Raw genomic sequence first — 25,746 nt, 5'->3', positions numbered from 1 at the left:
CTTTCACACCATATACAAAAATAAACACAAAATGGATTAAAGACTTAAATGTAAGACTGACATAACTTCTAGAGGAAAACAGTCAGTATGTTCCTTGACATCAGTTTTAGCAATACTTTTTGGAGATTTCTCCTTGGGCAAGGGGGAAAAAAGCAAAATTAAACAAATGGGACTAAATCAAACTAAAAAGATTTTGCATAGCAAAGGAAACTATCAACAAAATGAAAAGGCCATGGGCTTCCCTGGTGGCGCAGTGGTTGAGAGTCTGCCTGCCAATACAGGGGACGCGGGTTCGTGCCCCGGTCCGGGAAGATCCCACATGCCGCGGAGCGGCTAGGCCCGTGAGCCATGGCCGCTGAGCCTGCGCGTCCGGAGCCTGTGCTCCGCAACGGGAGAGGCCACAACGGTGAGAGGCCCGCGTACCGAAAAAAAAAAAAAAAAAAATGAAAAGGCCACCTGCTGAATAGAAGAAGATATTTACAAATGATATATTCAAAATATACAAAGAATCATACAACTCAACAACAACAACAAAAATTTAAAAATGAGCAAAGGACCTGAATAGACATTTTTCCAAAGAAGACATACAGATGGACAACAGGCACATGAAAAGATGTTCAACAGCACTGTCAGAGAAATGCAAATCAAAACCACAATGAGATATCACCTCATACCTGTTAGAATGGCTATCATCAAATAGATAACAAATAACACACATTAGTGAAGATGTGGAGAAAAGGGAACCCTCATGCACTGTTGATGGGAATATAAACTGGTGCAGCCTCTATGGAAAACAGTATGGAGGTTCTCAAAAAATTAAAAATAGAATTACCATAATATCCAGCAATTTCACTCCTGGGTATTTATCAAAGAAAACAAAAACACTAATTCAAAAAGATACATGCACCCTTATGTTCACTGCAGCATTACAATAGCCAAGATATGGAACCAACCTAATTGCCCATCAATAGATGAATTGATAAAAGATGTGGTGTGTGTTTGTGTGTGTATGTATAATGTAATATTACTCAGCCACAAAAAAGAATGAAATCTTGCCATTTGCAACAACATGGATGGGCCTACAGGGTATTATGCTAAGTGAAATAAGTCAGACAGAGAAAAACAAATACTGTATGATTTCATTTATCTGTGGCATCTAAAAAATAAAACAAAGAACAAACATAACAAAGCAGAAACAGTGTCATAGATACAGAGAATAAACAGGTGGTCACCAGAGGGGAGGAACAAGTGGAGATGAGAGAAATAGGTGAGGGATATTAAAAGATACAAAATTTCAGCTACAAAATTAATGTCACAGGTGTGTATAGCATGGGGAATAGAGTAAATAATAATGTGATAGCTAGAACAAACAAATTCACACTAAAATTGTGTGCATCTGCCAGTAGATATCTTATAGCTCTCTGTGAAGGAAAGGTAAATGCCATGAAGGATCAGTTCACATTTTCCAGGGAGGAAGGTGTCATCTATTTTAACTTACATGGATTTTCATGCTTCAAGATAAATGAAATTATTCTTCCATAATCCAACCTATCAAAGAATAAATGAAATACAACAGGCTTCTAACTAGCCATCTACCTTTGTCTCGCTTATAATTCAGTCCATTAACCAAAAATAATTGCAATAAAAGTATTTCTCTTTAATTCTTAACAAGTAGACCAAATACAGGACATTTTATTTGATTAGATGTAAAGTCAGTGCATGCCAGTGAAATATGATTTTTATATATAGCTAGAGAGTTGTATATTAATCTTTAGGTTGTTTTATCCTAGCATCCTTCTAAAAGAAAGAAGCAACAAAGAAGTATCACATACATGAACACCATTGAGCATCTGTCATAAAAATGTAACTTTCAATGATAGTTCAAGGAATGATATCTGTCTGCATAAGTCCTGGAATCTCCAGAGAATTAAAGCAACACAGATAATAGGTTCTAGCAGTCATTTTGGAACTATCTTTATGATGTAATTGCCTCTTAATTTATAACTGGATTATAGCATTTTTCTTTAGTTTGGAAAATGCTTCATTGGATCGTTCATGGAAGAAAAAATTAAGTGACAAGCTGCATTTTGACATTTATTGAGAATTCTCAGCTCAGATTTATGGGATGTGGGAGTTAGTAAAAGAAAAGAGCTTGTCAAACTCTACTGCACTTTGATGAAGTCAGGAGAAAGTGGAAATTTATCTCTGTCTCTTTGATCTTTTTCCCCTATCCAAGTCAAAATACCACGTCTGTTAAACTAAGGAAACCTTGTCATTTCTTTAGTAATTCATTCAATTTGAAACTTAACAGAAAATCTTGACATAACATACTTTAGTTTTATTTCTACAATTCTCTCCTGGGAACAATTTTATTTAATCAAAATTAATCCATAAGTTGGCCTCAGAATTAGAAAGATTGATTGCCAATTGGTAACACATAGAAAATGTTAAGTCTGCTTTTTTTATGAGTTAACCTTGATGTGGGGCAGCAATATAGAGTAGTCAGGAAGAATATAATTTTAAAAAAAGACAAGTATACCGCTATCTTGGACAATGAAAAATCTGTTTACACTGTGCTTGTTTTTCCCACCTGAAAATAGAGAAGGTGATTGTATAAGCTCATAAGTTCTTCCCCCACCTCTTATTTAGGATGCTAAGGGTTTCCTGAACCATAATAGTTCCAAAACAAAGCCAAGCCCACAAGCATCACTAATGTTGACTTCTATTTGTTTTTCCTCTTCAAGCAAGATGCAATTTTATTCCATTAAGCAAAATGTCATTAATCACTTACTCTGTCTTTAAACTTGTGCTTTATTTATTTCAGAATTTACAAAAGAGTAGATTCTTAGTTCATAGAACATAATTCTGTTTTGGGCAATGACATCAATTACCGTTTGCAGGTGAATGTGAAAGTTTCTCTCTATGGAAACATAATAGCCTACATATAATTGCCTGGAAAATAAAAATATTAAAATTAGTTTAATTGGCTAAATATATTTACAGGAGATAGGTGTCTATTTATTCTGTAAGGAATATATAACACAGAGAAAATGACCAAAAATAAAAATATTGAAGAAGAAAGAAAAATTATGGTCAGCACTAAATAAGGAAGAAATTACTTCTCCTTCTTAAAGCCATAAGGGTCTAGCAAATCCCAAGTAGCAGAAGTCTTTCCAGGGTACAGTTCATTTACAGTTAGAGTAATCTGTTGTCTCAGCATTGTATGAAACTGTCCAAGAGCAATTAAGAATAGAAACAAGGGTCCAACAAGAAATAAAGTAGCGAAAAACTTGGAGGAATATTGCTAGAAAGACTGAGGAAGTTTCCATTATTGCTGGAGTAAGTGACCAGTGGGCCATATATTAATTCATAACAAATACTTTTGATTTTCTACAATTTTCCCAGTCACTATATTAATTGCTGTACTTGTAACAGTGAACAGAAATTTATGTAGTTCTGTGAATAGATGGACTATGTGAGTTTTAAAAAGTTAAAGACTTTGGATTAACAGATACACACTACTATATATATAAAACAGATAAACAACAGGACCTACGGTGTAGCACAGGGAACTATATTCAATATCTTATAATAACCGATAATGGAAAAGAATCTGAAAAAGAATATATATTGATATATATGTATAACGGAATCACTTTGCTGTACACCTGAAACTAACACAACTTTGTAAATCAACTATACTTCAATTCTTTAAAAAAACTCAAAAAAAAGAAATAAGAGCAAAAATAAGTAATAAAAAAATACTAAAAAGTTAAAGTGGACAAGAGCACCAAGAGTGAAGTACATGGTGGTATAAGACGGTGCTATGGTTTCACTATACACAGCCTCCTAGATCATATAAGGAGGAGTTGTTCTGTACCCTAAGAGCAATTGGAAGTAATCAGTGTGTTTTAACCAAGAGTATGAAACACAATCACATTTGCAGTTTGAAAATACCACTCAAGCTCTGATGAGAGAGCTCAGAGTAGATGTGGGGAACACCGTTAAGAAGCTACTGCACTATTGCAGAAAAGACCAGAGCTTAAAGGCAACCATGGAGAAAAAGACAAGCCTATATATTCAAGGGATACTTAAGAGATCAAAATTGATAGTGCTTAGTGAGAAATGGGACAAAGAGGATGAGGGAGAGGAAAGTGTCTAGGATGATTAGATAAATGGATCCATACCATTAACTGATATAAGACACAGTGGAAGAAGATGGAGACTGTGAATTCATGATTGGATATCTTTCACTTGAGATACATTCGAGACATCCAGATGGAGATGTCAAGTAGAGAGTTAGATCAAAACAACACCTGCACACGTTATCAAATCAACTAATACAGAAGAACTCATGGTGGAAAGTTTTCAATTTTATTCTTTCACTCTCCTCAAATAATCTCTTCTAACGATTTCAGGTTGCTGTTGTTGTTAATTAATTTTGGTATTTAATCCATAACTCCAGAAAATTAGCTCATATTTCTTTTCCTTGATGTATTAATTTCAGTTACTATCTACTTGCAACTGAGGTAAGAGAAAACACTTTTCTCATCTCAAAGATGATATTTATATTTTTATTTTCCCAAACTCTTACTAGAGACATATTGGTGATTAAAGATGACAATTTTGTGATTTAACTATTTGTATTTATACCTCTGCCCAAATTGTTGCTGAGTTTAATCTATTATAATTAATTCTGTGTTATGAGTTTAGTTTTCCAAAGTTACTCTTCTTACTACCTTCTACAATTCCTATATGAAAAGAACTATTTCAGGGCTTCCCTGGTGGCACAGTGGTTGAGAGTCTGCCTGCCGATGCAGGGGACATGGGTTAGTGCCCCGGTCCAGGAAGATCCCACATGCCGCGGAGCGGCTGGGTCCATGAGCCATGGCCACTGAGCCTGCGTGTCTGGAGCCTGTGCTCCGCAACGGGAGAGGCCGCAACAGTGAGAGACCCACGTACCGCAAAAAAAAAAAAAAAAGAACTATTTCAGGAGTAATGAAAGTGTATTACCTGAATGGACAGGCTACAAAAATGCATTTGCAGTTTTCATTGATAAGAATTTGGGGATGTGGGGCTTCCCTGGTGGCGCGGTGGTTGCGAGTCCGCCTGCCGATGCAGGGGACACGGGTTCGTGCCCCGGTCTGCGAAGATCCCACATGCCGCGGAGTGGCTGGGCCCGTGAGCCATGGCCGCTGAGCCTGTGCGTCCGGAGCCTGTGCTCCGCAACAGGAGAGGCTGCGGCAGTGAGAGGCCCGCGTACCGCAAAAAAAAAAAAAAAAAAAAGAATTTGGGGATGTGATCATATAGCTAGATAAAAATCTGAGGAATATGCACAATCAAGGAAGAGATATTTTTAATATCTACAGAAGGTACAGCCCTGCTACAGAGAAAAAAAATTAAATACAGAATTCCGCTAACAAAAACACACATATAAAGTTGAAAGTGATGATAAAACAGTAACATTTTGGTATGAATTGTCAAATTCATTCATTCATTCAACAAATTTATATAAACCAGAGGTTATTCCAGATGCTAGAGTTATGATTTTAATGAACTGTTGAGAGAGTAAACAAATGTATGTATTGCCTTTTCGATAATTCTGCTTTCTATATTCTCTTAAGTATCACTATCTTTACATATAATACTCTCTCAAAACATTGAAGCTTTCCCCCATAAACTATAATTTTATAATAATTATATTAACCATTATTGGGAAAGATTCAGCACGAATGATGAAAGAAAATAAATCATTCTCCCTTATTACATTTAGTATCAGGGAATATACTCAATTCTCAGTACTTAGGTTTTATGTGTTCTAACTAGTTACAGTGTTTACATTTTACTTGATCTATGTTGATCATATATGAAACTTTTATATTAATATTACTAATAATACCTGTACTGAAAACTATGGTCTACATTTTGTATTATGTATTATCTCATACTTTGACTAGATTATACTGCATTAATTAGTAATCCCCAAATCTTAGTGGTTTAAACCAACAAAAAATTATTTCTTGCTCTTTGTATTGATACATGTATGCTATTGTTTAGTTAGGGGCTCTGTTGACATTATCCTGACACTTAAAACCAGACTGATGGAGGAGACACTACCTGGAACATTGAGTGTGGCAGTTTACACACAGGCTCTTAAAGCTTTCACATGGAAGTGTCAAACATCACTTCTACTTATTGACCAAAGCAAGACATAACTCTCAGCTAAATTCCAGGGGACTGGGAAGTACAATCCCATCATGTGTCATGGAAGAGAATTGGAATTATTTGGTTGTCAGCATTACTAAGAATTCCAAATTGGATCTTTACTATTCCCATTTTGCAGATTAAAAAGTATGTTTGAGAAAGTTTGTAAATTTTTCAGGGTCACATAATATTCATAAAATAGTGAACTATGTTATAGCAAGAGTATTTCAGCTAAAAAGCTGCTACCTTGTAGTAAAATAGTATGGATAAAACTCAGCTTTTAAGGGAAATTATTATGAAATCATTGTTATTTTCACATGTAAATATTCTGTTGTCTGCATTTTTTTTGTTTTTGTTTTTTGCATTTCTGTCTTTTTTTTTGTTTTTTGTTTTTTTTTGTAATTACTACAGGATATTTTAACTTTGGAGCAATATTTTAACCTTGGAGCAACCTTGTCATTCTACCATCATGTCCTCAAGATAATAGCCATTAAATCAATTTTGGCTCCTTTGAGTAATGAATAAGAATTTCCATTGGAATAGGAATAAATTTTAATGTATTTTGATTAGTTATAAAGAATTATAAAATACTGTGCTTTAAATTTATATATTTATATAAATACATACATATAAATATGTTTACATATAATATCTGTTAGTGTGTAACTATTTGGAGTGTCTTAGATAAAATCCATTTGAATGCAAAGGAAAATGTAAAACTGTTGAGGTCCATTTTTAGCATTATGATTCTATGAAAACATTTACCTTTCAACTATTTTTAGCATTTAAAACAGAAATAAACCAAATAAGTGTAATTTGATGAAACTGAACAACATGCAATATATACTATCTAACTTTTAAATGTAAATAACAGAAATCGTCACCAATAATCATGCAATTGTCTATCTGTTCTGGTGATTTATCTGCCCATTGCTCCATCAGAGAGTATTCATCATTCTGTCAGAAGACAAATCACTACTATAAATAAAGAAATATATAAGTCTAATAGGTAATCAGAATAAGTAATAATGTAAATAATAATATGGACATGTTACAATAAGAAATTTTTCTTTAAATGCTTCACCATTTGATTATAAGTGCAGAGAAAGAGAGAGATTATGGGTACACAAAAACATGTATAAGAAAAATAAGAAATGGATTTTGTCTTCAAGAAGCTAAAATTCCATAAGTAGCAAAATGCAATTCATTCACAAGAATGAACTAGATAACACTGAATTGATAAAATGTGTGGTAGTGCTTTCAAAAGTCAGAAAGAGCGGTTCAGAGAATGAGGGAAGATCCATATCATTATAATAGCTGCTTCTCTTCTTGGAGCTTAGTGACTATTAGCTTTTGGGATAAGTGGCTGACTCAGCACTTAGACTCTATGAACAGATTTTCATGTCTTCATTTCAATAGAAAATAGAAAATCTTTACATTTCTTATTGAAGTGTTTGTTATTTTAAAAATCATTTCAATTATGAAAAATCTGGAAATAAATGTTTAAAAAGGTAAAATTCTACATTTTAGTAGGGAAAACTGTAAATGGAATGTATGACCAGCAACGTGACTTCATTCACCTTTCTTAAGAGAATATGAACTGAACTTGAAAGTATCACCTAATCCCCCGACACCTGACATCCCTACAACTCAGGTAACTCACAAAGAAAAGCTGAACTTTCGCAATGATATGGCTGATTACTCTGATCCAAGACAGCAATTATTGAAATGGTAATTTCTGGTCCTTACCCACTGACACAAGTTTTGAATAAATAATGTATTAGATAGAGATACTTGAGGATAATTATCTATCTGCTAAGCCATAAAATCCCATCAAGCTTAATTTAGAGAGTGTGATTTTGAATCAGTGATAAGCTATTTAATCATTCTATTAATCAATTTTAGCAATTTTTGCAACAATTTATATGATTAGTCAAAATGGCATTATTTATATTCTAATTACATGGAATTTGTTACCTTTAAAATACAAAAAAACAAACAAAAAAAACCCAAAGAACTTTTTAAAAACACAATTGATTAGAATGCTCTACTGTGTATTCCTTCCAAGATAAGCATATCTTCTCTTTCTTTCATTATTATATGGAATTCCAATAAAAATAAAATTAAATGCACTAGGGAGATATCAAAAAAGTATTCACTGTAAAAAGCCATCAGTCCTTTGTTTCTAGTGATGTTCTCCACAACCTGTAAGTCGTGAATTGATTCAATCTTGAATTGAGTCACAGAATCTTAAATATTTCAGCATTAAGTTTAGCAGAGAATGGCATTCTTCAACTCCACAACTAGGATGCCCTCAAGGAAAACAGAACAGTAGACTTTTGTAAAGGTTGTGTATGTATATTTTGCACATGGCAGTAATGTTAAGACTACAGATGTGAAAGAAGAAATATAAACTGTATACTTTCTTATTCGTTATAAACCAAAGTGAGGACTTCCCTAACTCGATTTATGAATTTGGCTCAATTTTGATTAATCATGAATTTTTATGATGTATCGTTTTAACTCAAAGCTCAAACAAGGACATGCTTTAATTTGGTAACATTTAAACTTTGTATCAAACCTCTTTAGTCAACCACATTTCACAAATATTTAATCATTTAGTATAAGATATAAATCAAGCTTATAGTTTTGAGACTATTATGTGGAAAAAAGTTCAGTGTGAGTTAGATCTAAGTCAGTAGTAGAAATATGATTTGGTAGAGGAAATTTTAACTTAATGAAATCCTTTTGGTTGATTTGTGTTCCTTATTCCCTATCACCTATTCTTAATTTCCTATTCTCTCACATTCAGACCCTCAGGTTTATGTTAAGTGGGGCTTATGGATAAAAGTGGGGAAAATAATAAGAAATGCTTAGTGTGGGAATTAGAGATTAATTCATTCAGTATATACTTACCATCTATTATGTGTTAGGTGTTATCCTAAGGGCTCAAAAGTAAACAGAAACATATAACATTCTCTTGGACCTTATGTTCTAGTAAAAGTAACACATTTGAGTAAAGACCTGAAGCAAGTGAGGGGATGACGCATACTTCTTGGCATGATTCTACAGTGTCATGGAAAATAGAAAATGTACCTAAGAAAATGGGTCTTAAAGTAATGGATCTGGCTAAAGGGATTATTGGCAGATTGTCAACAGTGACAAATGGTTTCTTTGAATTATAAACTGTAGACTGAATTGTGTCTTCCCAAAATTTACAGGTTGAAGCCTTAACCGCCAATGTGATTATGTTTGAAGATAGGGCCTTTAGGAGGTAATTTATTAGATGAGTCTGTAAGAGTGGGACTATAATACTACAGGGTTGGTGGCCTTACAAGAAAATCTCTCACTCTCTCAACCTCTCTCTCTCCTTCCCTCCCTCCCTCTCCCCTTCCCCCTCTCCCTCTCCACTTCCTCCTCTGCATGCACTCAGAGGAAAGGAGATATGAGAACAAAGCTGCTATCTACAAACCAGGAAAAGGGTACCCACCAGAAAGTAAACCTTGCCAGACCTTGATCTGGGACTTCCAGCCTCCAAAACTGTGAGAAAATAAATTTCTGTTGTTTAAGCTAAGCAGTCTATGGTATTTTGTTATGGCAGCCCAAGCAGACTCAGACACTGTATTATAAGGTATGGATATAGACAGGTAGACTAAACAATGAATTATTCAATATTTTTTCAAACAGAATTTAAAGAAAGTGTAAAAGAACCAGGAGTTTTGGGGTTCAAAATAAAGATATTTCTCATACACTAATCTCTGGGTGAAGATACAACCAAGGATATGACTCTGAAGCCTTTGTTAAGACTTTAGGATGGTTTCACGCAGAACTTCATAAATTCATTCAGGCAGACAGAAGGCCTTTTAAGAATACTGAGGATGTGCCTCACAGAGTCTCTATGTTAAGCAATGAAACTTCTAAGAATTATACTGGGTATAGTGTAGCACAGCTGCACAAGAAACCCAAGGTAGAGAAGGACTCATCTCAAGGAGATTTGTGGGAATGGCTTTTGTCTGATGTGGTGGATTACAAAGTGATGAATACTAAAGCTCACAATGTCTATAAAGGAATTACATACTACCTTGGATTGAAAAGTTTAGGAGCAGTACAAAATGAAAAGAGGCATTTGGACTCCTCAACTTCTATATGTAGGAGCTGATTAAGAAAACTACACAGCTAAAATCAAAGGGCAAGGAGAAATGACTTAGAAGAAAGAAGATTCCAGGAGATTCAGTCAAGACCTGCAGGGAATCAGTCCTAGAGAACATCATTGGGCTATAATTAAGGAAATGACACACGTACCTCACTGCATTTCAGAAATGCTAGGGATCCATGTTTGCTGAGTGCTGCCCTTTTCCCTTCTTTTTGAATGGAAGTCTCTATTACAACTACAATGTGCCTATTCAACCACATTTATTGGGTGTTTTGGGGGTAGCTAATAGGTCTTCAGACTGACCAAAAAATAATAATAATAATGTGCCAAGGAATTGACCCTGAGGTGTTTTGTCTACTCCTCGATCTAGTTTAATTGATAAGATTCTGGATCTCAAGCCTGAGCCTGATGCTAAAATAAAATGAAGTTTTGGGTGGGTCTTTGGAGACAATGAATGTATTTTGCACTTAAGAAGAATATACATACTTTGCAGGCAGGGTTCACATTGTGGAACTTTAAAAAAAAAAAAAAAGTGTGCAAATTAGTTGATATTCCTACCTCTAAGAGGTTCTGTCTCTATCCCTTCCCCTTGAATACAGGCAGGTTTGTACTGCCCAATAAACGACTTCCAAGGCTAAGTCACAAAAGACCATGCAGCTTCTTCCTGGATCATTTGGTGTACTCACTCTCCAGATACTTCTTTTTGAGACACCCCCTCTTGGAAACCAGCCACCACACTGCCGGGAGCCCAAGCCATATGGAGAGCCCACATGGAGGGGCTCTGGTTGACAATCCAAGCTGAACCCTGCTTTTAAGTCACCCTATCCTAGGCACTAGAAATGTGGTTTCAAATGCTTCTAAATGAGTCCAGAAATCTTCAGTGGCCCCAGCTATTCAATCCTCCTGGCTAAGATTCAAGACATTGAAAAACAGAAACAAGTCACCTCAATTTTGCCTGACAGAATTTCTGACCCAGAGAACATGTAGTTTTTATTGTTTTACATCTCCAAACTGTGGATTACTGAATATATCAAATATGTTGAACAACACTATATGATCTTGCTTAATATTTTTAGACATATAAATTTATTTATTGAAAATCACCTGGGTGCTATCAGTGGTATATTATATATCTTGCCAATGCTATAAACAGTACGTATTTTAAAAATATAAATCTATATTCCATAGCTTAGCATTGGGCCAAACTGGAACGCAAAAGGATTGAGTATAGCTGTTAAAGAATAATAAGAACTTAATTTTGAACATTAGATCAGGTCACTGAATTATATAGCACCCAACCCATTAATCTATATCCTACTTCTTTGAAAAAAAGGTGTCTATGCAGATATATCCATAGTAATCCCTTATGGAAATCAGAGGATTTGGTGAAGATGTGCCCACCAGAGGTGGCAGCAGGGCTGACCAGGAGGGAGGAGGGCTGGGGGAGTCAAGGGAGGCAGCATCACCAGGCAGCTGTCCAGCTAGCTATGAGACAGGTGGATAGACCCAAGCGGTCCTGACTTTCGTCTCTTACCATATGCTGTACGGTTTTTGGAGACTCCTAAGTTTTGTACTACCAGTGGTACTGCAGGTAACTTTGGTAGAAATAGGCTGTGGAGCTGTGTAGGCCCCCATAGGTATAAAAGGATAGGCCTTGGATCACAACATGGAACACACATGGGTTGCTGTGAGTAAGGTTGGTATGGGGCTGTGCAAATGGGTAGAGTAGAGGGGTTTTGTGCGTTCACCGAGGACAGCAAACCATTCCTCTCCTCTCCATGGACAGTAAAATAAAAGGATCATGTTTTTAGCAAGTGAATAAAATATTAGAAATGATTATTGAGCAAGGAACTCAATATATCTTAGACAAAAAACTTAAGGCATTAGATTGTCAGTTGATCTTTCTTCAAAGGTAATAACATGAGAAATAAGGAGATAATATGAGGGCAAGCTAGCTGTAATGAAATATCAAACTCTGAAATACTAGACAGTGAACGATTTGGTACACTTTTACTACTTTTAATGAAGTCTTAGAGGAGAGAAGTAATTCAACAAAGTGTTTTTTCACTTAAAGGAAACTTCCAACTCCAGCAATCAATTCCCCATATGAAAGGCTAAGTAAAATACAATTTGTTTTTCTTAGTCCTGGAAACTGAACGATGCTTCCGTTTAATCTCAATTTTCAGAGTTTAACAGTATTGGATGGTTTTTCCTTCTCTATTGTGCACTAAACCAGGATTGAATATTACAGTGGTCACACATTGATGGAAAATGAACACAACCATACAGTAGACAGAAGCCCAATGCTTCTTACATATTTGACAATTATGTATCAATTTTCTTTCTCAACTATATTTGCTTCTTCAGAAACAATCTTCAAAGAAGACCTTTCATTATTCAGCCTTCATTACAACCAAAATCTTCCATGCTTATTCGTAATACTATTATCAAATATTTGTAGAGCCTTTACTACATTCCAGAAGAAGACTAACTGAATTACAAGCAATATTTTATTTGTGTCTGCCTAATAATTCTCTTAAATGAGTAATATTATTGTCTTTATTTTTTATTTATTTATTTTTTTTGCAGTACACGGGCCTCTCACTGTTGTGGCCTCTCTCGTTGCGGAGCCCAGGCTCCAGACGCACAGGCTCGGCGGCCATGGCTCACAGGCCCAGCCGCTCCGCGGCATGTGGGATCTTCCCGGACCGAGGCACAAACCCGTGTCCCCTGCATCGGCAGGCGGACTCTCAACCACTGCGCCACCAGGGAAGCCCTATTGTCTTTATTTTAATAGATGAGGAGAGTGAGCACAGAGAGGTTAAACAATTTTCCCAAGTATTTAAAGCAGAAAATTCATCTCCACTGCATACCCTCTTAACTACCACCCTACAGAGTTCACAGTTACCTCTGCTTGTGCATGCATCTTCCTACATTATAGATTCATACAACATTGATCATATGTGCATGAAGTGTGACAACTTACATGCCACTGAAAGTTTTTATTTATTCAAATCATTCAGCCAGAATAAAGACCTAAGTCCAGTGTTACATACCTAATCCAAATTATTAGAACCATGAATGAATCGTTTCAATGATGGTAGAGAAATTTTAGGAAAAAGGACAAGAGTATATTTCTATTATGTCTATTTCATATTAGAATTTGTTCTCTTCTGTGTTAGCTGCAAACTTTGCTCTCATAAAAGAACACTTCCTGGAGAAGGAGAGTGGATTCCACGTATGTGTCTGAAATAAATTTTGAAGGGATTACAAAATAAATAGAAAACGGCAGAAGAACATGTACAATGGTTTCCATACTATGCCACTCAGAGCACCTGGGCTCCTTGAATGTGAGGCCAGGGCTGCAGCAAGGGAGCTAGCAGGCCTCTGGGTAGGCTGAGAAGGACTCTGAGTTGCCCCTACACTTTCAACCACCATACTTCTCTTTCACCTACTTTATAGTTTCAGGGGATGTGGCCAGGGAAGAAAGAGTTATGAGTATGAAGGTATAAGTCCACTACCTACTCTGAAAGCAGAATAGCTAGCAGGTCCAGGATTGCAATTTATAAAAGTATAGAGCATCCCTTAATCTGCAAAGATACTCTCAACACACAGACTCATTTAGGAGATTCTGAGAAGGGATAGATAGATAATAACCAGGATACAATTTGACAAGAGATCAGGGACTCTGGGAACGTGTGCCTACTCTTAATTGGGGGCTCTCTAAAGAAAAGCTCCCAGTGCCCTCTAGGGAAAAGCTCCCAGTACCAACCAGACCCCTCATTCTGGAAAGGAATAAAAGTGATTAAATGGTCCCTGGTCTCACCCTTCACTGAAAAACTTAGTTTTTAGCATCTGACAATTTCTCAGGGTCCAAGTCTGCAACTGAATTATCTTTCAGAAAGCTAAGCAACGAAAGGCTTGTACCTTTTTCAGAAATTATTTTTAAAAATATAATTGTAGAAGCAGTGTCTCCCTGAACAGCAAAGTTAGAGAAGTAAAAAAAAAGAATAAATTAAAAAAAAATTGTAGTCCTGGTGACAGAAAAAAAAAGAAAAATACTTCCTCTTTCTTATCAGTAGTGAGGTCAAATTGTCAACAAAATGATTTTATTATACCCACTGCCAGTCTTACACTGTTTTCTCAGTTCACTCAGATGAAAATGCACAATTAAGGTCTTTTCCAAAGTCATTTAAAGGAAAACCTGAAGGGTAATGTTAAACTAATTTGTCATATTTGAAGATGAGCAGTTTAATGATGCTCCTAAATGCTTTCGATTCTTTTTTGAGAGGTAAGTGGGTGTTAAATTATACATAGAGATTGCTTCTCATAAAAGGAATATTTTATAAAAATCTTTTAAAAAGTTGGATACATTCTCATAATCAAATTTCATAAAAGAAAAATCTGACAAAGAATGATTTAAAATTTCTAGTTGTTGGAAAGAATAATATTTTATCAATTAATTTTTACCAGGCACAAAATCCAAAGAAAATACTTGAGATAACCTGGCGGAAAGTAATTTCATTCATTTGAGAGAAAAGCAATTTTTATATTTTATAAAATGATTACATAGAAATGCCAGTTATAAAGAAAGTTGGGTATTTTTTACACAAATTTTCAGGTAGCTAAAGGGAAAAATGAAATTTTAAGGCGAATCATCCTTGGGATTGACAGGATTTGGGAAGAAAACTGGACATATTTTCAAGCCAAATATTGTTCACAAGGATTATGGTGAAAATCCTAAATGTCTCAGAATTTGAAACTCAGTTTTCTCCTTTAATCACATTTATTTCTAAACGTCTAAGCTGAAAAAAATCTAAATTAATAAGCACTAAATTTACAAGGGCTATTTTCTGAAATAATTTTAATAAAGTGAGGTCGCTTCTCCAGGTTTTGCTTGGAGGTTGGGATTTGAATGGGGCAGTAAATTACTGGAATTAATGAAACAATAAATATGTGCTTTATGAAGTGCAAGAGTAGGCATCAGCTCTTCATCCTATTTTACCTGTTTGGTACAAATTCATTTCTACTTAATAGATAATTATTTCGTGCCACAACTTGAGGTTTAAGAGACAAATAAGGTAGAATGCCTTTTAATAAGTGGTTTGCATTATCAATGGGGTAAATTGATTAAAGAAAAAAAGGCTCGTCCCTCTGTTATTATTAAAATAGGGATTTGAGGAGAAAAATATTCTGTAATGTATTCAAAGGAGGGTGCTAGGTGCCTTATCTCTGTTATTGCTAACTGCACAAAAATTCTGACTAGATTATATGAGTAGATGAGATTAGATTAGATTTTGTAATTGAGAAAAGTGATTATTTTAGAGAGATTAAGTAACTTGCTTAAAATCACACAGTTTTGATGGAAAAAAACTCTGACTTGAATCAAGGTAGATCCCATCCCACTCATGCTGCCATGCTGTGATCAAATCCTTGTGAACCTGGCTTCAGAAGCAGATAAGCCTGAACCCCTCAGGGGATTTAGGGGCAGGGCCTTCCAACTGTCAGACTTGAGGGTTGGCTGCAATTTGTAATACTATACCTGGCTTAAGTTTAAATTAAAAAAAAAAAAAAAAGAAAAAAAGAAATGTGGGAATAAGATAACCACAGAGCTTTATTGTCTCAATAGTCTGATGAATGCTGAAGAAATATGAGTTTGATTTTTTGTACATGTGTGGCAAAAACAAAAATTTCATAAGAACATATGTAGGGATGCTTTTTAATGCAGACTGCTTTAAGGAGGAATGAGCTTTGGTTCTCTGAGTTGATCTGAACATCACACCTTCATATTGGCATGACTGACTTAATAAAAGAATGACATAAAGCTTATTTTTAACACTGTCTTTATAAATTAAAAATCAGTACAAATTTAGGTTGTCATAATGTATCATAACTAAGAGCTTAGGCTTTGGAGTCAGACAAACCAGAGTTCAAATCTCAGTTCTTAAGTGATTAGTAATCATTAGCAATTAACTTCCTTGTACCTGTTTTCTCATTTGTATAATTGGGGAATTATTAGCCATTCTATAGTGGGGCTTTTTGTGCAGATTTAATGATATATAAAGATCTTAGTCCATGCCTGAAAGATGTATTAATAAATTATTGCTATTTTGTTACTATTACCGCTGGGTTTTTTTTTAGTTACTATTATTGTTGTTGTCATAAATATTCTAATACATGTAGTATTGTTGTATAGATCAGTCTTAATTATGAACCTGGGTAAAATAAAAAGACAGTTTATTCTGAAAACCTATAAAAGAGCATAGGAGTTAAATGGGGTTGAAAATCCACTTAAACACAAGGCTAAAAAGTCAGAAAAATAAATAAATAAAAGGACTGAGGTACTAGGGTTGGGAATGAGAAACTAAAGGCCATACTACGTGAAACCATAGTATATGAGTGAAGAGGTAAGATGACCGGATTGAAGATTCTAGTCAGACTTTTGAGTTTAAGATCCTGGAAGAAGCTCCAATTTATGTGTAAAGCAGAGCCTGTAAACAAAGTCACAGGGATGATGGAAATGGAGATCTGTGGATTCAGGTACATGGAACAACTTTGGAATCATAGTTGATCAATACTAATCTGGACATTCTGTTGTTAATGACAGAAAATGAGGATGAAAGAAAGATAATGGGTAAGTTCCCAAGACATTGACAAAGATGGAAGTGTCTTGGATACTGGTATATGGTTACAATGAGAAGGAAGAGTGTCAAAAGTGCCAGACAGAGTTATCAAAAAAGTCATTTAGTTAACAAAACAAAATATGATAATCTATAAGTAATAGTTTGAATCAAAGAGATATATGGCACCTCATTTGCCTCATTAATGGAAGGAATGAGAAAGGTAAATTTCCTTCATGGGAGCTGCTGGACAACTGGGAAGTTCAGTCGGTTGTACGGTGTGCAAAAATTCATGTCTGTCAAGAACCTCAGAATGTGACTTTATTTGGAAACAAGATCTTTAAAGACGTAATTAGTTAAATTAAAATGAAGTCATCCTGGATTAGAGTAGGCCCCAAATCCGAGGATTGGTGTCCTCATAAGACATAGAAGGGACACACAGACATAGAGAAGAGAGCACCATGTGAAAACAGAGGCAGAGATAGGAGTGATGCTTCTACAAGCCTAGGAACAACAAAGATTGTTGGCAACCACCAGAAAGTGGCATGGAACAAATTCTCCTGCAGAGCCGCAGAAGAACCCTGTTAACATCTTGATTTCGGACCTCTGGGCCTGTGAGAGAATAAAGTTCTGTCCATTTAAGCCATTCAGTTCATAATAATTTGTTGTGGCAACCCTCAGAGACTAGTACAGAGAGAAACTAGATTTCCAGCTATTTCAAGAAAAGATGAATGTCAAGTTAAAAGATGAATAGTTAAGGATAGGCATCATAGCTAACACAGACACGGACAGTGACAGACTTGGCCTTAAAAGGGAGGAACTGATTTCTCCAAGTGTCATGACAAGAGGAGGTAATGTTGGACTTCCCTGGTGGCTCAGTGGTTAAGAATCCGTCTGCCAATGCAGGGAACATGGGTTCGAGCCCTGGTCCAGGAAGATCCCACATGCCGTGCAGCAACTAAGCCCATGCGCCACAACTACTGAAGCCCGCGCACCTAGAGACTGTGCTCCGCAACAAGAGAAGCCACCGCAATGAGAAGCCCGGGCACTGCAACGAAGAGTAGCCCCCGCTTGCCGCAACTAGAGAAAGCCCGTGCGCAGCAACGAGGACCCAACACAGCCATAAATAAATAAAATAAATAAATTTAAAAAAAAAAAAAGAGGAGGTAATGTTAAGGAAGATTCCTTGACCCAGATCAGCAATTGTCCATAATAGGGAATTCAGTTTTAAGAGTCATAAGGAGCATGCGAAATAGACAGCATTGGAAAAGCTAACATAACCAATTAACCCCCACTGGAATATTTTAAATACTTTGTTTAAACTCCTTCTGAGGATCTGCAGGATCTAGCAGAACTCAGTGTTAGATGTGGATTACGATCTTTGTTTTTCTGCAAATGAGTTGTGTGTATTTGGAAGTTCTTTACCATGCTTGAACCTCATTTTCCTTATTTATAAAATGAGAATAATATTAACCCTTTTATAGAGTCATGAAGATTTATATAATGTGGCATATGTTGAGCCCCTCATATATTGCACTCCACATAATGAAGGTAGAGAAATTACCCTATAGGTTTGCTGTGATGTTGAATATATATAAAATACATAGTAAGCACTCCATATATGACAGCTGTTATTTAATATTAGCTTTTCTTCTCCCCCTCTCAGGTCAGATGATTAATTACAAGCTCCAGGAGAGAAGGGTGGGCAGCTGTTCAGCCATAGCAGATGTGCCTATCCAGGAAGTCCATTTGAGTTTTGTGAACCCCCATTTGTAAAACACTGGTTTAATGTGTTGTCACAGAAAACACTGAATGCAGAGTGTTAGAACACATTATAACATCCACCCTTTTTGAGGTGTGGACAGTTCAGTGAAATTGTGCTGACATAAGAGTATATTATTAATAACATTCTTTTTTTATATAAATGTATTTATTTATTTTTGGCTGTGTTGGGTCTTTGTTGCTGTGTGCGGGCTTTCTCTAGTTGCAGTGAGTGGGGGCTACTCTTCGTTGCGGTGCACAGGCTTCTCATTGTCATGGCTTCTCTTGTTGTGGAGCACGGGCTCTCAGGCACGCGGGCTTCAGTAGTTGTGGCACACGGGCTTAGTTGCTCTGCGGCATGTGGGATCCTCCTGGACCAGGGATCGAACCCGTGTCCCCTGCATTGGCAGGTGGATTCTCAACCACTGCACCACCAGGGAAGCCCAATAACATATTCTTGGAACATTACTATAGTTTGAATCACATTTTGGCATTGCAAAAGTGTGTATATACAAGTAATAACAGATCACTCATCATGGGAAACACTCAAAGCATTAACACTCATGCACTGTCTCTGATTTATATTGCTCTCAGATGTTCCTACATGGTAAGTTAAAGAATGACTTTGACTAAAATAAATTATCTTGGATAAATGACTGATATCAGATTTGTCATTGCTTAACTATATTCTCTATTGATAAACATTATCTCTAGATTAGATAGAACAGTTAGTATCTACACTCTATTTTCTAATTTTTCTCTATATTTGGACCAAAGAATGATGTTACGGCACTTTTACCGGAGCAAATATTCACAAATATGTTGGACACTGAACAGTATCACATTTATTTTTCCCATTTCTAGGATTTCTAATGCCTTTCATTTGCTTGTTCAAGAAACAATTGTGGGCAAGTACCATATTCCCCACAATGGTCTAGATGCAGGGGCTACAACTGCAAACCAGCAAATGACATCCCCATTCTCATGGAGATGACACTGGGTGGGGTGAGGGTAGGGAGTGCTGGCTGCGGAGACAGACCAAAACCAAAGAAACAAATAAATGTACACATGATGGGAATACAATAGATGATCACTAAAAGGTGCTGCTTAGGGGATGCCACACTAAGGAGGTAATACGGGAGGTAAGATTTGAATTGTTCTAAAAAATCTTATAGGAGGAGGAGAGCTGGAGGAAAGGTTTTTAGGCTGAAGATTTGAAAGCACGGAGACCTAGGGAAAAAGTTTGGTTTGTGGGAAGAGCGAAAAGAAGGCCGACGAGGCAAGAGTGAGCAGCACAGCAGAGAGGTGGGCCAGTCAGGCTGCAGCCATATCATGTAGGTTCTCTAAGGCAAAAGTCTGGAGCGTAGATTTTATCCTAAAAGTTTGGTAGGGAAAGAATAGAGGATCTTATGTAGGGGAATGCATGATTGATTTATGGCTTAAAAGATTAATCTGGCTGCTCTGTAGAGAAGAAATTGTAAGGGAACAAGCAGGACCAGCTACATAATTTGCAATGTACAATGCGAAATGAAAATCAGGATCCCTCACTCAAAAACAAGTAAGAATTTCAAGCAAGTGACAGCAGAGCATTAAACCAAGAGTGGGGCCCTTCTGTGTTGGGGGTCCTGTGTGATGAAACAGATTCCACTTTCATGAAGCCAGCTGTAGGTTCTCTCTCTCTCATTTTTTTTTTTTTTTTCTTTCTCTACGTCTCCCATACCTTCTCTGATGGCTGGTCTACCCTACTTACTCATAGTTTCTACTTCCCATAATTAGGTTTGCCATGAGTGCAAATTCAAGTCTGATTTTATATTAAGTTTCAACTTGAGAAGTCACAAGCGTCAACTTACAGTATAACCTCATTTTTCTTCTGAAATTCCCAAAGGGACAATACAGTACACTCCTCATCCTCTAACAGATAGTTCTATCATGCACTGATCCTCCCCTGACAAGGGTAAGTAGGAGTATCATACAAGACAAAAATGACCACCTAGACCTGCCTTTTGGCAAGAAGTTCCTTCTCTGGGGGAAGTTTTTGCCGCTCACTGTTGTGGCCTCTCCTGTTGCGGAGCACAGGCTCCAGACACACAGGCTCAGCGGCCATGGCTCACGGGCCCAGCCGCTCCGCGGCATGTAGGATCCTCCCGGACCGGGGCACGAACCCGTGTCCCCTGCATCGGCAGGCGGACTCTCAACCACTGTGCCACCAGGGAAGCCCAAACACAATTTTGCCTTTTTAAATTTTTTTTTTGCGGTACGCGGGTCTCTCACTCTTGTGGCCTCTCCCATTGGGGAGCACAGGCTCCGGACATGCACGCCCAGCGGCCACGGCTCACAGGCCTACCCGCTCCGCGGCATGTGGGATCTTCCCGGACCGGGGCACGAACCCGTGTCCCCTGCATCGGCAGGCGGACTCTCAACCACTGCGCCACCAGGGAAGCCCTGGGGGAGGTTTTTATTTAAGATGTAGCTGCAATAGGAGTTCCAAAATATATCTTGACCCACTTCTGTTTTCCAGAGAAAAGTACACATTTTAATGCAGTAAACCTAAGGGTTTGACTTCCTCTTTGAACAGTTCATTGTCATTTCTAATCTGAAGTAAATAATTATTCTGGAAATATTTTTATTTCCATGATATATGGTCCAAAAAGAAGATTAAATATTTGCAAGAAAGAATAAGAGATAATTTTTGTTTCTGTGATATTTATCATTGTTGAGTGATATTGATGCATTTACTTTAAAATTGCTTGTATGCAATTGATGACACAAAGCAATCAATAATTGCTAGCTGCCATATACTGAGAAAATTGACATCTAAAGCGAATTGCTATCCAACAGTAAACTGTCTCTGTATATCACACAGTAGGACTATTACATCTTATTTTTGAACTGGAATGTGAATCGTGAACTGTAAATGTGCAAATGAGATGTCTGCGGACACCCTTCCTTCTTCACCCTGTGCACCCTGACATCACTTGCTCACCCCTTAATTGAGGGACAGTTAAGAGACTTGTGTCACTTCGCATACCTCAAATATGAACCAAGGGCAAGGAATTTCATTTCAGCATATTCTGATTCCCCGAAGGCCAGGTTGATAATGAGGATCCTATATAAATTTGAGAAAGGAGTTCACCACGTTAGCCACATGTATAAAACGGCATGGCAGCTATTCCAAATGGAAGAGTGCAGTCATAAGTTTTCGATTGGATAGAGCTCTAGCAGATTTTAAAATGCAGTTTTCGCATGGGAAACAAGTTAGATATTTTTGAACATGACAAAATGATACATTTTTAAAAGCTATTTTTATTGTCCAATTTTGTGTTTGATTTTATATGCTAATTTATAATTTCTATACTTATTCTAAATATTTAATTAAAATATCCCAATCCATGAAAATTAGAATTTCTATGCCAATGCATTGAGATTTCATATAAATCATTAAAAGTTCTGTTCACATCACAGGACATTTTTTTTTTTTTGTCTGTGACCTTAAGTCACATTCTGAGCCCATTATAGGTCACACAAATTAAGTCTCTAAAACTTAAAAAAATGAAGTCTGTGTCCTAGTGCAAGCCACATTGTTACCTAATTCTTTTAGTTTTTACTCAGAGAAGTCTGAACTCCTGCTAAGGTTTTTGCTATTTCCTTTGCCCGCTTCATTTGCATTTCTTCCATTCTCTTAAAACATTTGTGCCTTTCCTTATGTCTGTCAAGATTTACTAGTGTCATTTGGTAGTTTTTTTCATGCCATTCTTTTGAAATTTCTTGATTCCATCGCCTCATTTGAGGGCACACAATTCTACAATTTGTTGTTGGTTTTTGCTTTTGGTTGAGTTTTGTTGTTGTTGTTTTGTTTTTCTATTTCTACCACATTCTCCCTACATAGTAGGGCCACAACTCATATAGCTATTAAAATGAAATCAGGCTGAAATATTTTTACTTCACATGGTTTTGTCTGTTCCCGTTGTCATAATATTCATCATGCTATTCATTGTCTTTCTCTGGCTGACCTTCTCTGTCCTGATGCCTCCAGCCAAAACTGGATTCTTCACAGACTTCCCTATCTCAGTAAATGCCAGCTTCTTCCTTCCATGTGCCTAAGTCCAAAAGCTTAGAGGTTTGGCTTAACTCTTTCTCTCATGTTTCCTCTCACATAGCCAATCTATTAGTAAGTTTCTGTAGATTATGCTTTCAACATACCTCCAGAATCTATTTCTTATCACCTCCACTACTAACCATCTCGTCGAAGCTACTGAATTTTCTTTCTGGGAGGCTCTGCTGCTGCTTTACGCCTCCATCATCACCACCACCTGATAATCCGGAATAGAAATGTTCTAAAAGCACCAAACATGAAACAGATCACATCACTTCTTTGACAAAACCTTCCACTGGTTTCCCATCTCACTCAGACTTAAAGTGCTTACAATGGCTTCCAAAGTTCATGCCGATCTGGCTATCAGCTGCCTCTCTGATTCTCTCTTTCTATTTGCCCTTTGGTTCATTCCACTCCAGCCATAAGTCCTTCTTGCTATTTCTCCAGCTTGTCAAGCTCATGTCTGCATTAATCCTTTGCCATTTCTGTTCCCTCTGTCTGAGCAGGTCTCTCTCTAGATACCTTCATAGCTCAACTTCCCACTTATTTCAGACACAGTTGAAGTCTCTTATTAGAGAGGATTTCCATAATCACCTGAGTAATATAACTCTGCTCTGCCTTCCCCTTTATTAATCTCTTCACTTGGTTACCCAGCTTTATTTTTCTCTATAAAATGTATTTACTTTCTGAGAAATTCTATATGTACTTTAAAAAAAAAAGTTTAAGGTTTGTTTCCTCCACATGAAGATGTTAGGTCCATGAGGGTAGGGGCATTTTATTTACTGCTGCTTCCCCTACACCTCAAAAACTGTCTGGTACATAGTTGACAGTCATATTCATTGAATGAATGAATGACTTCTTAAAGATGATGTTCCAACTAACTAAATGATTCAAAAATTTCTGTGCAGTTTCATATAGCTGATGCCAATTAAATAGTTATACTGACTTATCCCCTAGAACACTGAGCTCCCTAGCACTGCAACTTGTCCACCTCCCCAGCTACTTGAGCAGTTCCTCAGGAATGTTGTTATGTTTAGTAAGTGCAGTATATTTTAGGAGTAGAGCACTGTTACTCTTCCAGAGTCAGATTCATCTTTAAAATGAGCACAGCTGTATCTGTCTCCCTAGGTTGTTGTGTGTTTCAAATGAGATGACACAGGCAAACCTCAAATTCCATAAAAATCAAAGTCATAATTTTTTTGTACAGTAATTTTTTATAAAGCAATACAAAACAATAACAAATTGAATGCAATGATAGGCATTTTATTATACACAATGACATTCAGTATCTAACAGAGGAATTTTCTTAACTATTCACCTATCTTCTTTATTTCTCATAAACTGAAAATAATACCCAAAGACTTGATTGGACTCAAATTAAATATTTTTTGACAATAATACCCTACCTTATGTTGTGTACCATATTTTGTACCACAAGAGGAAGTGTGTAACGCCTGCCTGTGTTACCACTGGCAATGCTAAGATTTATTACAGAAAATCTGTTGACAGCCAGATCTTCCCATTGTTCTCTGGTAAAAGAACAATGGTTAGAAAAAGGTGAAAAGAGTTTTCTTCCTTGCATTTTTTTTGACTTTTAACTGATTGAACAATTATCACAATTTGCTTTTGATCCACTGCTGAGCCACAACAAGGGGAAAAAAAGAAAAGAACATTTATGATTCTCTCAAGTATAATCATTATGCAAATAGCTACTTATATTAACTTAAAAGCCTTTGCAAATATTAAAAGATTTACATTTATTTATTTATTAGATTTATTGAATTTTTGATAAAACATTTTCTTAATAAAATAGATGCAGGAAATTATGTAAGACAGTCATATATTTCAAAATGTTAAAAATTGTATTTCTAAAGGCAATGGTTTTTCAACAAAAGTTAAGATTGTGTGTATAATTTAATGCACATTGTTTTGTCTCCTTCAATCACATAATAAATTCAAATTATGTACACAAAGTCATACATACATTTTTACTTATTTTTAATATATAACTGATAATTCAAAGTAGATATCCTTAGTTTTGCTTCTTTGTCTCACTCATCAACATATAAATATAATAACCTCTGAAAATGTAAGTCAAATTTTTACAAAGATCTGGTGGATTAATAATTTGACTGAGGAAAAGAAAATTTTAACATTAAGTACTATCTGCCTAATAATAAACATAAGCAGAATATCTCAAGAAAATATAATTGCATCACCTAATATACACCTACACTTCAATGATTTTATTTCCAATTTCCTTCTTAATAAAGCATTAATTAAAAAATCAGGATTCAGACAATGAGCACAGAGAAATAATCTTTTGGCTTAGTAATGATTCAATGAGTATTCTGTTTGAATATATTTATCATTGACTGCCAATTACTTTACAGAAGGGGTCAAATATTTTTATTCCTGCAAATACAAAATAATCTTAGCTACATCTGCTATTATCTCCCGTTAAGGATTTGATTGAATAGTCAACATTCAATTTGGAATTAGTCTTATCATGAAGTTGTATCAAAGAAATGATATATCTGTTACTAATTTGAACAGAGTCTGAGTGCCTTTTCCTCCCACACTCCACATCCCATCTCCATACTCTTAAGTATACAAATATTAAACAAACGTTAGAAAAAAGTATCTATCCTTCTAAGAAATAAAAACATTACAAATTACTCAAAATTTGAGGTACCATTTAAACCTACTAAATTAACAATTTAAAAGAATTCTTGTGAAGTTGCACTAAGACAAAAACTCCTATGCTGCTACTAGTATTATAAATTATGTACAGGTATTTGGCCAAAGATTTTGAAGAATACATAGTTCTTCTTATGTTTGATCTAGTTATTTCAATCAAAAGAATTTTTATTAAAGAAATACAAAAATGTATATGTTAAAGTTATTGATTGCAG

At 36.1% G+C, this 25,746-nt stretch overlaps 1 pseudogene; it reads right to left on the bottom strand.

Moving 5' to 3' along the window:
• Window positions 1-25,746, bottom strand: part of LOC137202932 (proline-rich protein 13 pseudogene) — a 162,839-nt pseudogene that overhangs the window by 130,879 nt on the left and 6,214 nt on the right.

This window comes from Pseudorca crassidens, chromosome 11 (assembly GCF_039906515.1).
Source record: "Pseudorca crassidens isolate mPseCra1 chromosome 11, mPseCra1.hap1, whole genome shotgun sequence".
NCBI lineage: Eukaryota > Metazoa > Chordata > Mammalia > Artiodactyla > Delphinidae > Pseudorca > Pseudorca crassidens.
Note: the sequence above shows the minus strand (reverse complement) of the source record. Positions and strands in the feature narration are given on the sequence as shown.